Below are 16,568 nucleotides of genomic sequence, written 5' to 3' on the forward strand. Positions count from 1 at the left end.
ATGATTTCCCTACGTGCAACAAGTGCGGCAGAAAGCACTCAGGCGAGTGTCGCATAGGAACCTCAAGCTGCTACCGGTGTGGCTTAGAAGGTCATTTTGCACGGGATTGTCACGTTTCAGAAGAGAAGATCGCTTACCTGAAGAATCAACCTAAGGCCAAAGCTCGCGTCTTTAGCATCTATGGAGATGAAGTAAAGGAGTCATCGTCTGGAAGAACCGGTTAGATTCCTATCCTTTACTCTTCAGTTATGCATTCCTGTATGTGGGAACTATGCATGTTCGTTTGTTGTGTCCTAGTCAAGTTCTTGATCTTGGTAGATGATGGAGTAGATTCCTGGTTAGTTATATCTAACGGTTAGGAAGTGACTATCTTAAGACCAGAATCAATCTGCTGTTCATTAGGCGATGACATGTTTAGAGGAAGTTATATCCTCTCTTCTTTTCTGAAGATGGAAAATTATCTGGAAACTCAATAGTGTGATGCAAAAGGAGTACCCTGCTTTTCTTTAAGTTTCGAGGACGAAACTAACTTAAGGGGGTAGGGATTGTAAGGACAAGTTTCTGCGTCACTCGTATTTGGAGATTTGGAAGTAAATAACGAGTTTCCGTTGTTACAACTAAATTCTCGAGTGAATTATACTCCAATGGATTTATCGAATTAATTTTAAATATGTTAAGGTTATGGAAATCTCGGAATGAGTAAAGGAATTATCGAGTTTATCTTGATTAATAAATTAATTCCGAGGAAACATTCTGGAAATTAATTTAAGAAATAAATTCTCAAGGATGAGAATTAATTCCGAGAAACCTTAAATATATTCAAATTATTCGAGAACGAACGAGAAAATTCTCGGTTCAAATCATATAATTATAATCCGTTCGGTGATGGATTTAATTAAATAATTATATGAAAAAGACGTGGTTGTAACAATTTTAAGGGACCCATTTGAAAGAAAACAAGAAAAAGAAATTGGTTTGAGAATAAAAGGATGATTGTTAAGCCTTGCCTAGTCATCACACATGTGTCACGCTTCTATCATTGCCAACCCAACACTTATCTTCATCATTTACTTTGCTATCAAGTCTCTCCAGCCGAAATAAACAAACCCACGGGAAAAAAAAAAACAAGTCACGCGAGAAAAAAAAAAAGAAGAACAGAAGAAGAGAAGAGAAAGAGTGAGAGACCGAGGGAGAGAGAGAGAGCTCGGGGAAGAGAAAGGCCGAGAGAGAGCAGAAGAGAGCGAGAGAGCGAGTGAGCGAGACTGAGAAGGAGAGCGACCGAGGGAGAGGACGCGCGACCACCAGCACCAGCCCGAGACCCCAGCTCCGTGCGCGCGCCATCCAGCCGACCACTGAGCCTCGCTGCGCGCGCGACCGCCGTGAAGATTGAGCTGCCGCGAGCTAGAGAGGACGTTGGATGGTTCAATTCCTCCAGAAACAAGGTGAGACGTTTTACCCCAATTTCGAATCTGGAAGTTAGGGTTTTTAGTTTTGGATTTTGGGGGTTTTTCCGTGAGTGAGATTATTGTTCGGATTTAACGGTTCTGAAGGTTGATTCGATGATGATTTTGATAGTGAGATGTAATGTTAAACGAAACTGAGCTCGTGTTTGTGTTGATTTGGTTCTGATGTTCGTTCTTTCTGGCTGAGTGTGCTCGTTGAGTATGTTTTGGTGTCGGGTTGCGCTCGATGCTCTCGTTCTTGTGTGTGTGATTTGTTAAGTTGTTTTTTTGGTTGCGAGTTTGTGTCGAGTGTTAGACTCGGTCCAGGTGGGCGGCACAGGTCTCGGGGCAGCGGTTCGGGACGGCGAGGGCGCTGTCCAAGAGTGGTAGAGCTGCTGCGCGAGTGACGACGGAGCGGGGCTGGTCAGCGAGGTTCATCGGCTCGGTTGGGACGAGCTGTTGGGCCGGGGACGGCAGTGACGCTGTGGCGGCTCTCGAGGGCTATTAACGGCCATCGGGTTTTCGTTCGGAGACTCGCGAAGTCTCGGTTTAGTGTTAGCAAGTCGAGAAATTTCCCGAGTCTCGACTCTAGTCGCGAACCTTTTTTTTTTAGTTTGTGTTGTGGGATATGTCGTGATGTATAAGTATTAGTATGTTTTATAATCAAGCTCGTTTTATGTAAGTCGTTAAGAAAAATAAATTAATATGTATCGTTACTAAACTCGTTGATGATTCAATTAAATTATTTAGTATTCTCATTTAATTTACGTTTCAAAACCGAGTTCGACTATAAGCTCGACTCGTTTACTTTTGAAAAAGAATATCAACGAGAAATGTTTTATTTACGTTCTCAAACGTTATAACTTGTCAATAAAAAGAGACAAGTCATAAAAGATTTTCTAAACCACATTTGAGAAGTGTCGGTTTGAGTTATTTTCATATAACTTACGTATTCTATAGATTGTTAGTAAGAGTTTCTTTATACGTTCTTTTCCTTAGTTTCGACCTTCGGGAACCTATCCTAAGCAATGGGCTTTGTCCCGTCAAAAGAATAGGTGGTCGAATAGCGGGGCGTTTCTTAGCCTAGATCAGGGAAGTTGTTAAGGCCTTGTTCTTAGGCGTCGATTCTTTCCCGTCTCTGTTCTGTCATGTATTCCCTGATGTTTGTTTTTTTAGACGCTCTGAGTAGCGTGACTAGGAGGATGTTTTGAATACGTTCCTTATGAGCTTTCTTTTAGTAGAAGAGTGTACGTTAGTAGATTAATGGACGAGATACTGAATACGCTCGATGTTCGATCTTTCTCTTCCATAGATAAGTCCAGATTGCTATAAGGATTAGCAGCGAGCAGGAAGGAGTTTACGAGGACTGGGTTATACGTGAAGTTAAGAAGAACCCTTTTTCTGGAAGAGAAGAATTCAGGATTGGAAAGAATCATATCCGGGTAAGTGGATTATAGGCACCTACAATATCAAGAAATATTATATATATCTTTATATATATACATATATTGTACGTGCATTTTCTATATGCTTTCTAGTAAGCAAGAGTAAGATAAACCAAAAGACAATTCACTATCAAGATTAAGGGCTTTAAGCCGCTAACGAATTGGGAAACGGAATTAGTCCGGCTAACAAAAATGGCTAGAGGTAACTAGGAACCCGAGCCTTTGCTATGTGTTTAGTTAGCCACCTTCCAGAGATCCAGTCCTAGTGAACTGGATTATGAGAGACTGAAGCTAAGACTCGTATTCAAAAGCGAGAATATTATGATAGGATCTTTGGGAGTCGCATCTCAAGATCTTATAATTCACGAGTTAATAAGCGAAAAGAATATATGTTAAGATCGGGATTAAACCCGAATTAAGCAGTCTCTCATGTTAAGTTAATTAAAGAGAAAACATGGAATGGTACCGCCTCCGACATATACCCCTTGTTAGCAGGTACCTATTATGCTTCGTGCTGGTACCACATGGGGATTAGGCAGGAGACTGTGCACCCTCCTGTCTGGCGCCAATAAGACATGTGTCGTGCGGATATCATTAAGGGATCCCGAGCAGGAAATGTATTGTATGATGGGAATTGCCGGGACCTAAGCTGGCATATTCTCAAGTAAGAGGAGTTACCGGGACCTAAGCTGGTAATTCCATAGTTATGATTAAAGCAAGTATGTTTATGATGTGAATCACCGGGACCTAAGCTGGTGAATTCTTAAGTAAGAGGAATCTCTCGGGACCTAAGCTGAGTGATTCCTAAGTAAGATGAATCGATCGGGACCTAAGCTGACTGATTCTTATGAAAGGTGAATCTATCGGGACCTAAGCCGATTGATTCTAAAGTAAGGTGGATTTATCGGGACCTAAGCCGATATTTCCGCAAGTTATGAAAAGATATGAACTCATGTTATGTATTGCTTATGTGTTATGTGCATTGTGCATTAGATATGTAGATATCCGCTTACTGAGTCTTTCGACTCACAGTTATTATCTTGATATTGTAGATAAAGGAAAGGCTAAAGAAGACTGAGCAGAGCATCAGCGAAACTGGTAAGTAAGTAGGCGTGTGTATGTACGGCTGCCGACCTGTGGCTAAGTCAAGGGCGAATGAGTCTATTTTGTTTTTAAAAGACGAGTCTTTTATTTGTGAAGTTTTAAATAGTATGTTTTAAGAAAAACGAAAAATTCGCCCATATTTTTGAGACGTTTATGTAAATATTTTAAAAGTTTTTCTAGAAAATGTTTTCTGGAAGCGCTTCCACCAAAGTTTTTATGAATTTTATTTATGTCAAGTAAGATACGGAGAAATCTGCCGCGGCTCGCGGGCGAGCTAAGGCTCGCGGGTCGTGACACTTTTCAAGAAGAGGCGCACAACCCGCGGCGCACACCGCGCGGCGCGCGGTGCCAAAACCCGCGGCGCACAACCTGCGGCGCACGACCAGCGCGGCGCGCGGTGCCAAAACCCGCGGCGCACGACCTGCGCGGCGCGCGAGCCTTGGCGCGCGGCGCGCGGTGCAGAACCCGCGGCGCGCGCTGGGCTTCGTTTATGTGGGATTATTGCGACCGTCTCGCTTCCGGGCCCGTTGAACTATCGTGGGCATGGTATTTTGGGTTATGACACAAATGTTTGTTTGACGGATAGGACTCGAGTTGGTGCTCGACTCGAGGAGCGAAGCTCGACTCGAGGAGACCGACTCGAGGCTCAACTCAAGGAGCGATGCTCGACTCGAGGAGACCGACTCGAAGCTCAACTTCAAGGAGCGAAGCTCGTCCCGAGGAAAACGACTCAAGGCTCAACTCGAAGAGCGAGGCTCGATTCGAGGAACCGACTCAAGTCTCAACTCGAAAGGCTAAGCTCGACTCAAGAAGTCAAGAGTTTGGGCGATGGCTTGAAGGCTTGCCGCTCCTCAGGACCTCCGGCCTGACCATCGGCCCTTTGAGCGACGTACCTTTGCGGTGTTTCGGATTTTCTGAAAACGACCGACAACATTAGCCCCCCAAGTTCATTGCTCTGGAGGCCCTGGGCGGTGAACTTTTAGTTGTTTCCGCCGGGTGTTTGAGGAAAATAGACTTCCTAGAGCTTCACTGTCACGAAGCTTTTGTGGTTATGAAGGATATTCTCACAATTGATAGTGCTCTCTCTCGCTTTTCCGTCTCTCTCGACACGCGTGTGTGATCGACACGTGGAGGAGGATCCAAGCGGATAGGAGACGTAGCTTGACATGGGCGAGGCAGACGCGTTCGCGTACGTCGCTCTAGCCCCGGAGCAAAGGGGACATGCGTGGGCAAGCGGGACACGCATTTGTGTAGAGGCGTACCGGCGTGTCGCAGCTCGTTGATCTTTTGGCAAAGTCATTCCCAAGTCTTTCTTCGATGGCATTTTGCTTGATAATATTATTAATCCGGAGTCCATGGGACTCGACGGTGACTAGCAGGGCGACGATTGTGTAATGGTGACCTATTAGGGGAAGATCATGGCTTCCGTCTCAGCCAGCTTGGAAGGCGACTGCACTTTTGCATTTTGCAAAGGTGTGTTCATTCCGAGGTCTCGAAGATGGAGGTTGATGCTGCGGGCTGATGCTTCGAGAAGACGGAGTGGCACCTGGCGGAAGGTTCTGCCGCACCGGAGGGCTTCGACTGCTCGGGGATAAACGCTAAAAGTTTGACCACGCATCAAGCATAAGTCAGTCTCACGGGGCATCCGCCATTCCCGCCTTGGTGACGCTTCTTCGTCTGCGTTCGGAAGATTGACCCTTATTCCCCAGGCGCGAGCGCGGGTCTCTGCTTTGGCTAACCTGTTCTTCACGTCGCTCTAGGTGCTTGCTCGAGGAGCGGGACTCGACTCGAGGAGACTAACTCAAGGCTCGATTCGAGGAGCGAAGCTCGACTCGAGGAGACTGAATCAAGTCTCAACTCGAGGAGCGAAGCTCAACTCGGGGAGCTGACTCAAGTCTCAACTCGAGGGGCTAGGCTCGACTCGGGGAGCCGACTCAAGTCTCAACTCGAGGGGCTAGGTTCGACTCAAGGAGATTGGCTGGACTTTAAGGAATATGACTCTACTCGAGGTGCGATATTCGACTCGAGGAGTATGACTCGATTCGAGGAGCAAGACTCAACTCGGGGAGAATGACTTGACTCAAGGAGCAAGACTTGACTCAAGGAGAGCGACTCGACTTTGAGGAGCGATGCTCGACTTGAGGAGAATGACTCGACTCGAGGAGCGTGTCTCGACTCGAGGAAATTGACTCGTTTCAAGGAGCGAGATTCGACTCGAGGAGAATGACTCGACTCGAGGAGGTTCTACACGACCTCATTTGTTGCCTGGGACTCTTCCAGGAGGAGCTTGCTCGAGTGAAGTCTCAGCTAGCTCAGGCTGACCGAGGTTCTCGCTCAGAGGCGGAGTTTGCGAGTTTTTACGAGAAGCTTTGATTAGCTCGCACGGAATGGAGAGTCTCCCAAGGCGGATGTGATCGTGCTCAGTCGGCGGTGGCGGAGATAGCATGAACTGTACCTAGTGTGGCGGTTCAGGTGCGTTGCGGTTGGTCATCATATGCAATGCCTTGTGGTGACTTGGAGCGCGTCATTAGAGACGGCTCTGTACGTTGTTTTAGGCATCGTAGGCACGTCGTGAGGGATGGCCTAGATGTGGCTTGTAGGTTACTTAGGTGCATCACGAGGGACGACTTGGTTGCGCCATGTGGGCGTCTCAAGTGCGCCATGTAGGCGCCTTAGGTGCGTCGCGAGGGATGACTTGGTTGCGCCATGTAGGCGTCTTACATGCGCCATGTAGGCGTCTTAGGTGCGTCGCGAGTGACGGCTTGGTTGCACCATGTAGGCGTCTTAGGTGCACCATGTAGGCGTCATAGGTGCGTCGCGAGGGACGACTTGGTTGCGCCATGTAGGCGTCTTACGTGCGCCATGTAGGCGTCTTAGGTGCGTCGCGAGGGACGACTTGGGTGCGCCATGTAGGCGGCTTTAGTGCGCCATGTAGGCATCTTAGGTGCGCCATGTAGGCGTCTTAGGTGCGTCACGAGTGACGGCTTGGTTGCGCCATGTAGGCGTCTTAAGTGCGCCATGTAGGCGTCTTAGGTGCGCCATGTAGGCGTCTTAGCCTGCATCTCTGGGATGGCTTATGGTGCGCCGCAGAGGCGTCTTAGCCTGCATCTCTGGGATGGCTTGTGGCGCGCCGCGGAGGCGTCTTAGCCTGCATCTCTGGGATGGCTTGTGGCGCGCCGCGGAGGCGTCTTAGCCGGCATCTCTGGGATGGCTTATGGCGCGCCGCGGATGCGTCTTAGCCTGCATCTCTGGGATGGCTTATGGTGCGCCGCGGAGGCGTCTTAGCCGGCATCTCTGGGATGGCTTATGGCGCGCCACGGAGGCGTCTTAGCCTGCATCTCTGCGATGGCTTATGGCGCGCCGCGGAGGCGTCTTAGCCTGCATCTCTGGTATGGCTTATGGCGCGCCGCGGAGGCGTCTTTAGCCTGCATCTCAGGGATGGCTTACGGCGCGCCGCGGAGGCGTCTTTGCCTGCATCCCTGGGATGTCTTACGGCGCGCCGCGGAGGCGTCTTTAGTCTGCATCTCGGGGATGGCTTACGGCACGCCGCGGAGGGGTCTTTGCCTGCATCCCTGGGATGTCTTACGGCGCGCCGCGGAGGCGTCTTTAGCCTGCATCTCGGGGATGGCTTACGGCGCGCCGCGGAGGCGTCTTTGCCTGCATCCCTGGGATGTCTTACGGCGCGCCGCGGAGGCGTCTTTAGCCTGCATCTCGGGGATGGCTTACGGCGCGCCGCGGAGGCGTCTTTGCCTGCATCCCTGGGATGTCTTACGGCGCGCCGCGGAGGCGTCTTTAGCCTGCATCTCGGGGATGTCTTACGGCGCGCCACGGAGGCGTCTTACGTGCACGCTTGTTCCCGTTTTATGTTCGGGTGTTTTGTTTTGATGGAGCATGCTTTCTTTTTGTGGAGCGTACTTTCTTGAGGATTTTGAGCGTACTTACCATTGCCTATGGCACTAGCCCCCCAAGTTTTGGGTTTACAAGTGTAATCTTTGATGATTGAAAATCTTTGATAAAGTGGATTTTAAAAGAAAAACATCGAACTTTATTAATATTGCAAAAAATTTGAAATCCTAAAGCGTTGGCTCGTAGGCCTTATTGAATCTTTAGAAAGCAAAGAAATAAAATGGGGGGGAGCGCTGGCTAGTGGTAGTACTCTGTTCAAGTGTTCCGCATTCCACAGGCGATAGATCGGTGTCTCGTCCATGTATGATCTGGTAGACTCAATGGGGTCCCTGATGAGGACGCTGTTACCTTGCACTTGGGTGTCATGCAGGTGTCTTCATGGACTTCGCGGAGGACCTTGGTCGACTCGGCGCTATCTCTGAGCTGGGAGATTGTGTTAACCGTCTTTCTAGCGGTCTTTCCATCGATTCCCTGGATGTAGCATACTCTGGCTTGGGATTGGTCTCCAGTCATGATGCCGATTCCATCCTCAGTTGGGAACTTCACCAGTAGGTGGTATGTTGAAGTAATAGCCCTTAGTCGGTTCAGCGTGGGTCGCCCAATGATTACATTGTAGGGCGACTCTTGATCGACCACTAGGAATGGGACCATGTGAACGACTTCAATGCCTCCGGGAGTTCCGAAGGAGACCAGCAAATCGATGATGCCTTCGGTCATGAATCTCTCCCCATTGAACCCGAATAGAGGCTTTTGGGTCGGAGTTGGGCGTAGCCCCCCGAGCTTCATGCGCTCTAGGGTGGACTTGAAAATTATGTCGGCAGCACTGCCGTTGTCGATGAGAACCCTTTTCACCAAGTTATTAGCAACTTGGGCTTTGAGCACAATCGCGTCATTTTGCGGATGCACAACTCGCTTGGCCTCTTCGTTGGTGAAGTACATCGTCTCGTGAGGTACGGACGGAGGTTTCTCGTAGGTGAGGTTGACGTGCATAGCAGCGTCTCCTTGGGACGCGGCCCTTAGGAATTTCTTCCGCTGTCGGGCTGAGTCTCCATCTTGTGGACCGCCCAGTATGGTGGACACAACGTGGAGTTGCGGATTGGCGTCGACAGTAGCTATGGTCTGGTCGGCAGAAGCGGCTGTTCCTCCTCCCTTGCCAGACTGTGGTCTGTTTGTGGTGGTGCCCGCAGCGCTAATCATGCGTAACACGAACTCTTTCAGCTCACCCCGTTGGATCAATGTCTCGATCTGCCTTTTAAGACTGTGGCACTCGGAGGTCAGGTGACCGTATTCCTGATGGAACTCGCAATATCTAGACCGGTCGCGAGTCGCGGGGTCTTTGCTCATTGGAGCCGGGGGAGTGAACTTGTCACGCGCCAAAGCCAGGATTTGATCCGGCGTCGTGTTCAACGGTGTGAACGACGAGTAGCCCTTAAAGTCTTCCGCAAGTCGCGGCTTCTGGGGCATCGGAGGTCGGCTATTAAAAGTCTGACCTCCTCTATTTCACCTTTTACGGTAGTTGCCTTGCTCGTTGCTAGGCTCGTCTCGGTGGTGAGGGCTTTGATCATTGCCCTTGCGACCATCGAGGTAATCTTCGACTCCCATGAAGGTCTTGGCTCGAGCCATTAACTCGGTCATGGTAGAAGGGACACGGCCGACGATGGACTTAAGGAAGTCACTTGTGCGCAAGCCTTCAATGATGGCAGTGATTGCGTCTTTGTCGTCAAAGCGGTCGACCTTATTCGATTCTTCAGTGAATCGGGCGAGGTATCGTCTAAGAGACTCGCCATCCTCTTGCCTGATTGACCACAGGTACATCTTGGTCTTCTTTTGGACCATAGACGTAGCGAACCGTGCTAGGAACATGTCCTTCAGGTCTTTGAACGAGTGGATGCTTCCCGGCCTTAAGTTCTTGAACCACTCGAAGCCGGGTCCGGCGAGGGTAAGACTAAAAGCTTGGCACATAGCGCCGGGAGTGACACCCTGCATCGTCATCCAGGTTTCATAGTGCTGGATATGGTAAGCAGGATCTGCTTTTCCATCATAGGGAGAGAGGTTCGGGAGTTTGAAATTTCCCGTGCATACCTCGGCCAATATCTGAGCCGTGAAAGGCGATGAATTCTCCTCGACGACCCCATAGGCACTTCCGCCTATTCCGTGTTCTCTGAGATCTCGTACTTCATTTAGAAGATTGTGGATCATTGTGATCACATCGAGACCGGTAGTCGGAGTAACTCCCTATTCGGGAGGAGTCACCTGTCGTCTTTCGTTTGACCCTTGACCCGTGCGGCGGTTCCCGTTAGTTGGGGCTGCTACGGGGATGTTCGGCCGAGAGCTTAGTCTCTCTCTTAAGTCATCGCCACGCTCAATGCGTTGGGCGGTGAGGTGATCCCTAAGATCAGGGCTAGTCGTACGGAGGCGCAAGCTTCATCTGCGACAGCGCGTTCTCCGCGTGCCCTGACTCTCCGCAACATTCTCCCTTTGACCTAGTCGGTCGAGGGCCGAACGTCGGGAATTCCCCTCTTGAGAAGCAGCCGGCGCGTCACCTGTCCGGGGTAGGGGATTCGAAGGACCGGCTTCAAACACGGCGGGGTGTTCCCCGTCCTTCGTGAGAGAAGTCTCGATATCCTTTGAATCGCCAGTACCCTCGTAATCACGGTCGCAGTCGCGGCTTTCCTCGTTGAGGTTTTCAGGATCCCCGTTGGGGGTCATTGTGTCATGCGCGGGTTGCTTCGCAGCCAGTCGGTTGTGGTACCTCGCGTTCTTTGCCTTTAGTTGGCGAATACTCTCTGCGGGTTACGGCTGCCGTTTCAACCCATCGTTCAGCAGCTTCTCGCCCGTCTGGGGGTGCACGCATGTCAGATGAGCCCGGCATTCTACCGTATAGTGGCGATGTGCCACATGGAGTGGCATTGCCAGACTGAGCGGGTAATGACCGTGAGTGATTTTCGCAACCTCATCGCGGTCTTTCCTGCGCCCGGGCAACCCAGTTTCTTTGTGGCCCGCGATCGCCGGAATACTAAGCTGATCGTCGATTCAGAGAAGTATAATCGACGACCATGGGTGTGGGTCTCGGCGGAGGCTTTTGGCGACGCGCCGCTCCGGTTCGGCCCCTTGGCCGAGTTTTCTGCTAATGTAGGGGCCGATGACCTCGACTTTGTGAAGGAGATCCAGGGAATGTCGGAGGCTCGAACAATTTCGTTCCCCTGAGCTGATGGCTTCTACCGGGTGGTTCCCGCCATTTCCACCTAGCCAGCAGACCGAGAGCGCCCCCAGTGCCGCTTCATCTCTCTCGAGTGGCGATCCGCAAGGTATGTGGATGTTTCACACTTCTTGCTTCTTGCTTCTAGCTTAGGGTTTTGACTTTGTCGCTTTCCCAGTCTCTTCGGCTAGGGCAAGGGCTCGGGCTCGTCTAGCGAAGGCTTCCCGGGACCCGAAGTCGTTGGCGGCAGTTCGTCGTCGGATTGCTGCGCGGGATGGTCGGGAGAAACTCGATACCGATCATCGGGCGGAGAGCGGTCCTCGTGCTTCTTTGAAGCGACCTTCCTCCTCGGCTTTGCCAGACACGTCTTCGGACTCTAAGCGCGTGATCTCGATGGTCGACGTGGAGGCCGCGGAGGTTAGGGGGGAATGTTCCCTGGGCCTTGCTCAATCTTCGATGACGATGTGGAAGAGCGTTGTGGCCAGCAGTGACGTGGAGTTCTTTCGTCACGGCGTTTCCGATGCACAGAGAGTGAGTTTCCCTTGCCTCGTTTGCGATGAATCTGTCTTTTGCTAAACTGTCTTTTTGCCTTCTCAGGTGCTTGCTCGAGCGACCCGGGGCGAGAAGATCCTTCACGACCTCATCAGGCGGATGAGTCGCGCCCAGGAGGAGCTTGCTCAAGCGAAGTCTCAGCTGGCCCACGCCGAGAGAGGTTCTCACTCAAAGGCGGAGTTTGCGAGTCTCCACGAGCAGCTTCAGGAGGCTCGCGTGGAATTGGGAGTTACCCGCGGCAAGTGTGACCGTGCGCAGGCGGCGGTGGCGAAGATGGCTGAGGAGCTAACGACGGAACGTCAAGCCCTTGAAGTGGCGACTCGATCGACGGAGGTCTTCCGGAGCGAAGCGCGGGATCTTCGACGTCAGTTGGAATCGCGCACAGAAGAAGTTGGCATTCTTCAGGGCCAGCTTACATCGAGTGAGGCTGCCCATGTTCGTGCGGAGCGTAAGCGCGACTCCTTGGCAGAGGAGGTGGTTCGGGTCACCGAGGAGAAAGCCGCGGCGGAGCAACTTGCGTCCGACCTTCAAGACGACTTTGATGTCGGAGTCGAGGAGGCAAGGCACGCAGCGGCGGTGGAGTGTCGGGACGCCACAGCTACCGAGAATGTTTCTCGGGGGGTCACCTTTGACTTCTTCGACTCGCTATTCCCACCACTCGACGGGGCCGACCCTGTGGGCGACGATCCCGCCGAGTGACTGTTTCCTTTCTTTATTTTTCCTGCGCAAGTGTTTTAGCGCATGCTTTTTAGGTTTTTCCATTCAGCGCACTTGTCTTAGCGCTTGCTTACTAGGATATTTCCCTTTAGCGCACTTGTCTTAGCGCATGCTTTCTCGGTTTTGAGGCAGTTGCCCCTTTCTTTTATGAGGAGTTATTCATTTATTTTTATGAATGTTTTCGCACATTCATCTTCTATGGCATGCATGGATGGTCACTTGTTTGTGTCAATGATTTTGTCCATCCTTTTACCTCGGCAGGATACTTTTTCAAACACGCCAGTCACTTGGATGGTTTGCGTTCTTAAGTATTTTCAACTGCGAGTCAGCCATGCTACGTAGGTGTCTTACGTGTGCCGGATTGTGCCACGTGGACGTCTCAAATCGCACCATGTAGGCGTCTTGGGTTGCGCCATGTAGGCATCTTACGTGCGCCATGTAGGCGTCTTGAGTGCGCCATGTAGGCGTCTTACGGGCTGCGCCTTTACGCGACTTACGTGCGCCATGTAGGTGTCTTAGGTTGCGCCATGTAGGCGTCTTACGGGCTGCGCCTTTACGCGACTTACGTGCGCCATGTAGGCGTCTTAGGTTGCGCCATGTATGCGTCTTACGGGTTGCGCCTTTACGCGACTTACGTGCGCCATGTAGGCGTCTTAGGTTGCGCCATGTAGGCGTCTTACGGGTTGCGCCTTTACGCGACTTACGTGCGCCATGTAGGCGTCTTAGGTTGCGCCATGTAGGCGTCTTACGGGTTGCGCCTTTACGCGACTTACGTGCGCCATGTAGGCGTCTTAGGTTGCGCCATGTAGGCGTCTTACGGGTTGCGCCTTTACGCGACTTACGTGCGCCATGTAGGCGTCTTAGGTTGCGCCATGTAGGCGTCTTACGGGTTGCGCCTTTACGCGTCTTACGTTGCACCATGTAGGCGTCTTAGATTTTTTGGTGGAGCGTGTTCTTTTGAGAGTTTCCTTACCATAGCTAGCCCCCCCAAGTTTTTGGGTTATAAGTTAATTTTTTGATAACCAGAAAACTTGCATAAAACAAAATTTGCAACGGAAAACTTGAGTTTTATTACTTTTGCGAAAAACTTGCGAGAAAATTAAAATCCTAAAACATTGGCTCGTAGGCCTTGTTGAAAATGGGAAATAAAAGCGATAAAAATGCGGGGGACGCTAGCTACTGATAGTACTGCCTCAAGTGCTCCGCGTTCCACGGGTGGCGAATCGGAGTTCCGTCCGTGTGCTCGATGTAGTATTTCCCGTCGTGAATGACTTTGCGGACTCTGTAAGGGCCTTCCCAGTTCGGGTCTAGGACGCCGGCGCCTTGGACTTGTGTGTTCTGGAACACTCGTCTGAGGACGAGGCTTCCGACGGCAAAGGTTCGCCTTTTGATCTTGGAACGTGGGTACCTCAGTTTCAATCGGAACCCCGGCCTCGACCCTGTATGCAAGGGAGAATGGCGTCTCGCCGGTGGCGTTTCGCGCGGTTGTCCTATATGCCCATAGGACGAACGGCAATTCCTCGGCCTAGGCGCCTTTCTTGTCTTCGAGCTTCTTTTTCAGGTTGCTTTTGATTGTCTTGTTGACTGCCTCGACTTGGCCGTTGGCCTGAGGATGACGCGGCGAGGAGAAGGTCTTGCTGATCTTCAGTTGATCGCAGATATCTCTTACTCGCGCGTTATCAAATTGTGCCCCGTTGTCGGTCACAATCGAGGCAGGGATACCGTGCCTGCATATGATGTTCTTCCAGATGAAGTTTGTCGTGTTTGCTTCAGTTATTCTGGCAAGCGGCTCGGCCTCTACCCACTTAGTGAAATAGTCGATGGCGATAATGGCGTACTCGTATTGCCTTGGCGCTCTAGGGAGCTTGCCAATGATGTCCACGCCCCACGTAGCAAAGGGACGTGGGACAATGATGCTGCTTCACGGGGTCGGGGGCTGTCGCAGAATTTCCGCGAAGCGCTGGCATTTATCGCAACGCCTTGCCCATTCGCAAGCATCTCGCTTCATGGTAGGCCAGAAATAGCCTTGCTTAAGCGCTTTGAGCGCAAGGGAAGTTCCAGCGGCGTGGTTTCCGCAGATGCCCTCATGGATTTCGCGGAGGACCTTGGTCGACTCAACGCTATCGAGGCATCGGAGCAGCGGTGTCGAGTAACCGCGCTTATAGAGTGTGCCCTCACGGAGCGTGTATTTGGATGCTAAGGCCCTCAGTTTATCGGCTTCTTTGCGGTCTTCGGGGAGTTCCCCTCTTCGCAAAAACTCGACAATTGAGTCCATCCAAGTGGGCTGAGGGGTCATCTCTATGGTCCCGACTTCATCTCGTGAGACGGATGGTCGTGGGAGTGATTCAATGGGCACGGTCCCCAATCCGTCTTCGTCGATGCCAGATCCGAGGCGAGCAAGCGCGTCAGCCTCCGAATTTTGTTCTCTCGGGATTTGGTGAATCTCGAACCAAGAGAAGGCATCGAGTTTGGAATTTTTCTTAGCCAGGTACGCGACCATGTTGGGCTCCTTGGCGATGTAATCTCCTTTAACCTGGTTTACGATCAACTGCGAGTCGCAGTGTATTCGCAGGTTATGGGAGCCGAGCTTCTGTGCCAGCTCTATCCCTACAATGAGCGCTTCATATTCAGCTTCATTGTTGGAGGCTTGGAAGCCGTAGTGAAGGGCATATCGCAGCTTTTCCCCATCGGGGTTAATCAGGATTATTCCGGCGCCACCCCCCCGAGCATTAGATGCTCCGTCTACGTATAATTCCCAGATGGGACCCGTTGGGTCTACCTTCCTTTTCCGAGTTAGCGTATCGTTGCTAAGGTCGGCTTCCGCTCTTCCCATATCGGGAGCGTAGGAGAATTCTGCCACGAAGTCGGCTAAGGCCTGCCCCTTTGTAGCCGTTCTTGGGTGGAACTCAATCCCGTACTCGCTCAATTCTTGGGACCAGATCGCCATGCGAGTCAATGTTCCCTTTTGAAGAGCTTTACCGATTGGATGCTCAGTCCGCACCGTAATTGGGTGAGCTTGGAAGTACGGTCGTAGCTTCTTAGCTGCCGTTACGAGAGCCAGAGAAAGTTTCTCAATCTCGGTGTAGCGCGTTTCCGCGTTGAGTAAGGCTTTGCTCACGTAGTAGATCGGCCACTGGACCTTGTTTTCTTCGCGGACAAGGACAGCACTTACAGCTCTTTCGGAGACGGCGAGATATACGTACAGCGTCTCGCCCTCTCTCGGTTTAGAGAGGAATGGTGGGGACCCAAAGTAAGCCTTCATTTCTTGGAAGGCATTTTCGCATTCGTCCGTCCACTCAAAGCCATCCGTCTTCTTCAGAGCTTTGAAGAACGGTTGACACTTGTCGGTGGCCTTAGACACGAAGCATGTCAGAGCGGCAATCCAACCGGTCAGGCTTTGTACATCTTTAACTCGTCTTGGCGACTTCATTTCAAGGAGTGCCTTGATTTTTTCCGGGTTCGCCTCTATGCCTCGTCGGCTGACGATATAACCGAGGAACTTTCCGGATTCAACCCCGAATACGCAATTGTTGGGGTTGAGCTTCATCTTATATCGGCGGAGGATTGTGAACATCTCCCTAAGGTCGCGTACGTGATTGGTTGCCAGTAGGCTTTTCACGAGCATGTCGTCCACGTACACTTCCATCGTCTTGCCGATTTGATCGGCGAAGATCCGATTTACCAAGCGTTGGTACGTCGATCCCGCGTTCTTAAGGCCGAAAGGCATGACCTTGTAACAGTAGAGACCTCGATCGGTGACAAAGGTCGTCTTAATTTGATCGGGCTCGTGCATTCGAATTTGGTTGTAGCCGGAATAGGCGTCCATGAAGCTTAGGAGTTCATGGCCGGCCGTGGCGTCCACCAGTTGTTCGATGCGCGGGAGTGGAAAGCAGTCCTTAGGGCAGGCTTTGTTAAGATCTTTGTAGTCTATACAAATTCGCCACTTCCCGTTGGGCTTTTTTACCATTACCACGTTGGCGACCCACTTTGGGTACTTAGCCTCTCGAATGAAGTTTGCGGTGAGGAGTTTCTCGACCTCTTCATTTATGGCCAGGTATCGTTCTGGGTTGAACGTTCGTCTCGCCTGCACTTTTTCGGCGACCTTTGGATCGTCGTTCAGTCGGTGGACTATTACCTCGGGATCGATTCCGGGCATGTCCGCATGAGTCCATGCAAAAACATCCTTGAACTCCCTAAGGAAAG

General features: G+C 51.2%; 1 long non-coding RNA gene across 1 annotated transcript; it reads left to right on the plus strand.

Annotated features, from left to right (window-relative positions):
* The first annotated feature begins 918 nt into the window (after positions 1-918).
* On the plus strand, positions 919-4,234 carry LOC149404187 (uncharacterized). Its single transcript, XR_016294182.1, has 3 exons — positions 919-1,442; positions 2,755-2,884; positions 3,940-4,234. It is a non-coding gene; the product is annotated as an uncharacterized LOC149404187 (long non-coding RNA).
* The last annotated feature ends 12,334 nt before the right edge of the window (positions 4,235-16,568 follow it).

This window comes from Urtica dioica, chromosome 2 (assembly GCF_054948205.1).
Source record: "Urtica dioica subsp. dioica isolate 48M chromosome 2, U.dioica_male_clone48M_v1_H2, whole genome shotgun sequence".
Classification (NCBI taxonomy): Eukaryota; Viridiplantae; Streptophyta; class Magnoliopsida; order Rosales; family Urticaceae; genus Urtica; species Urtica dioica.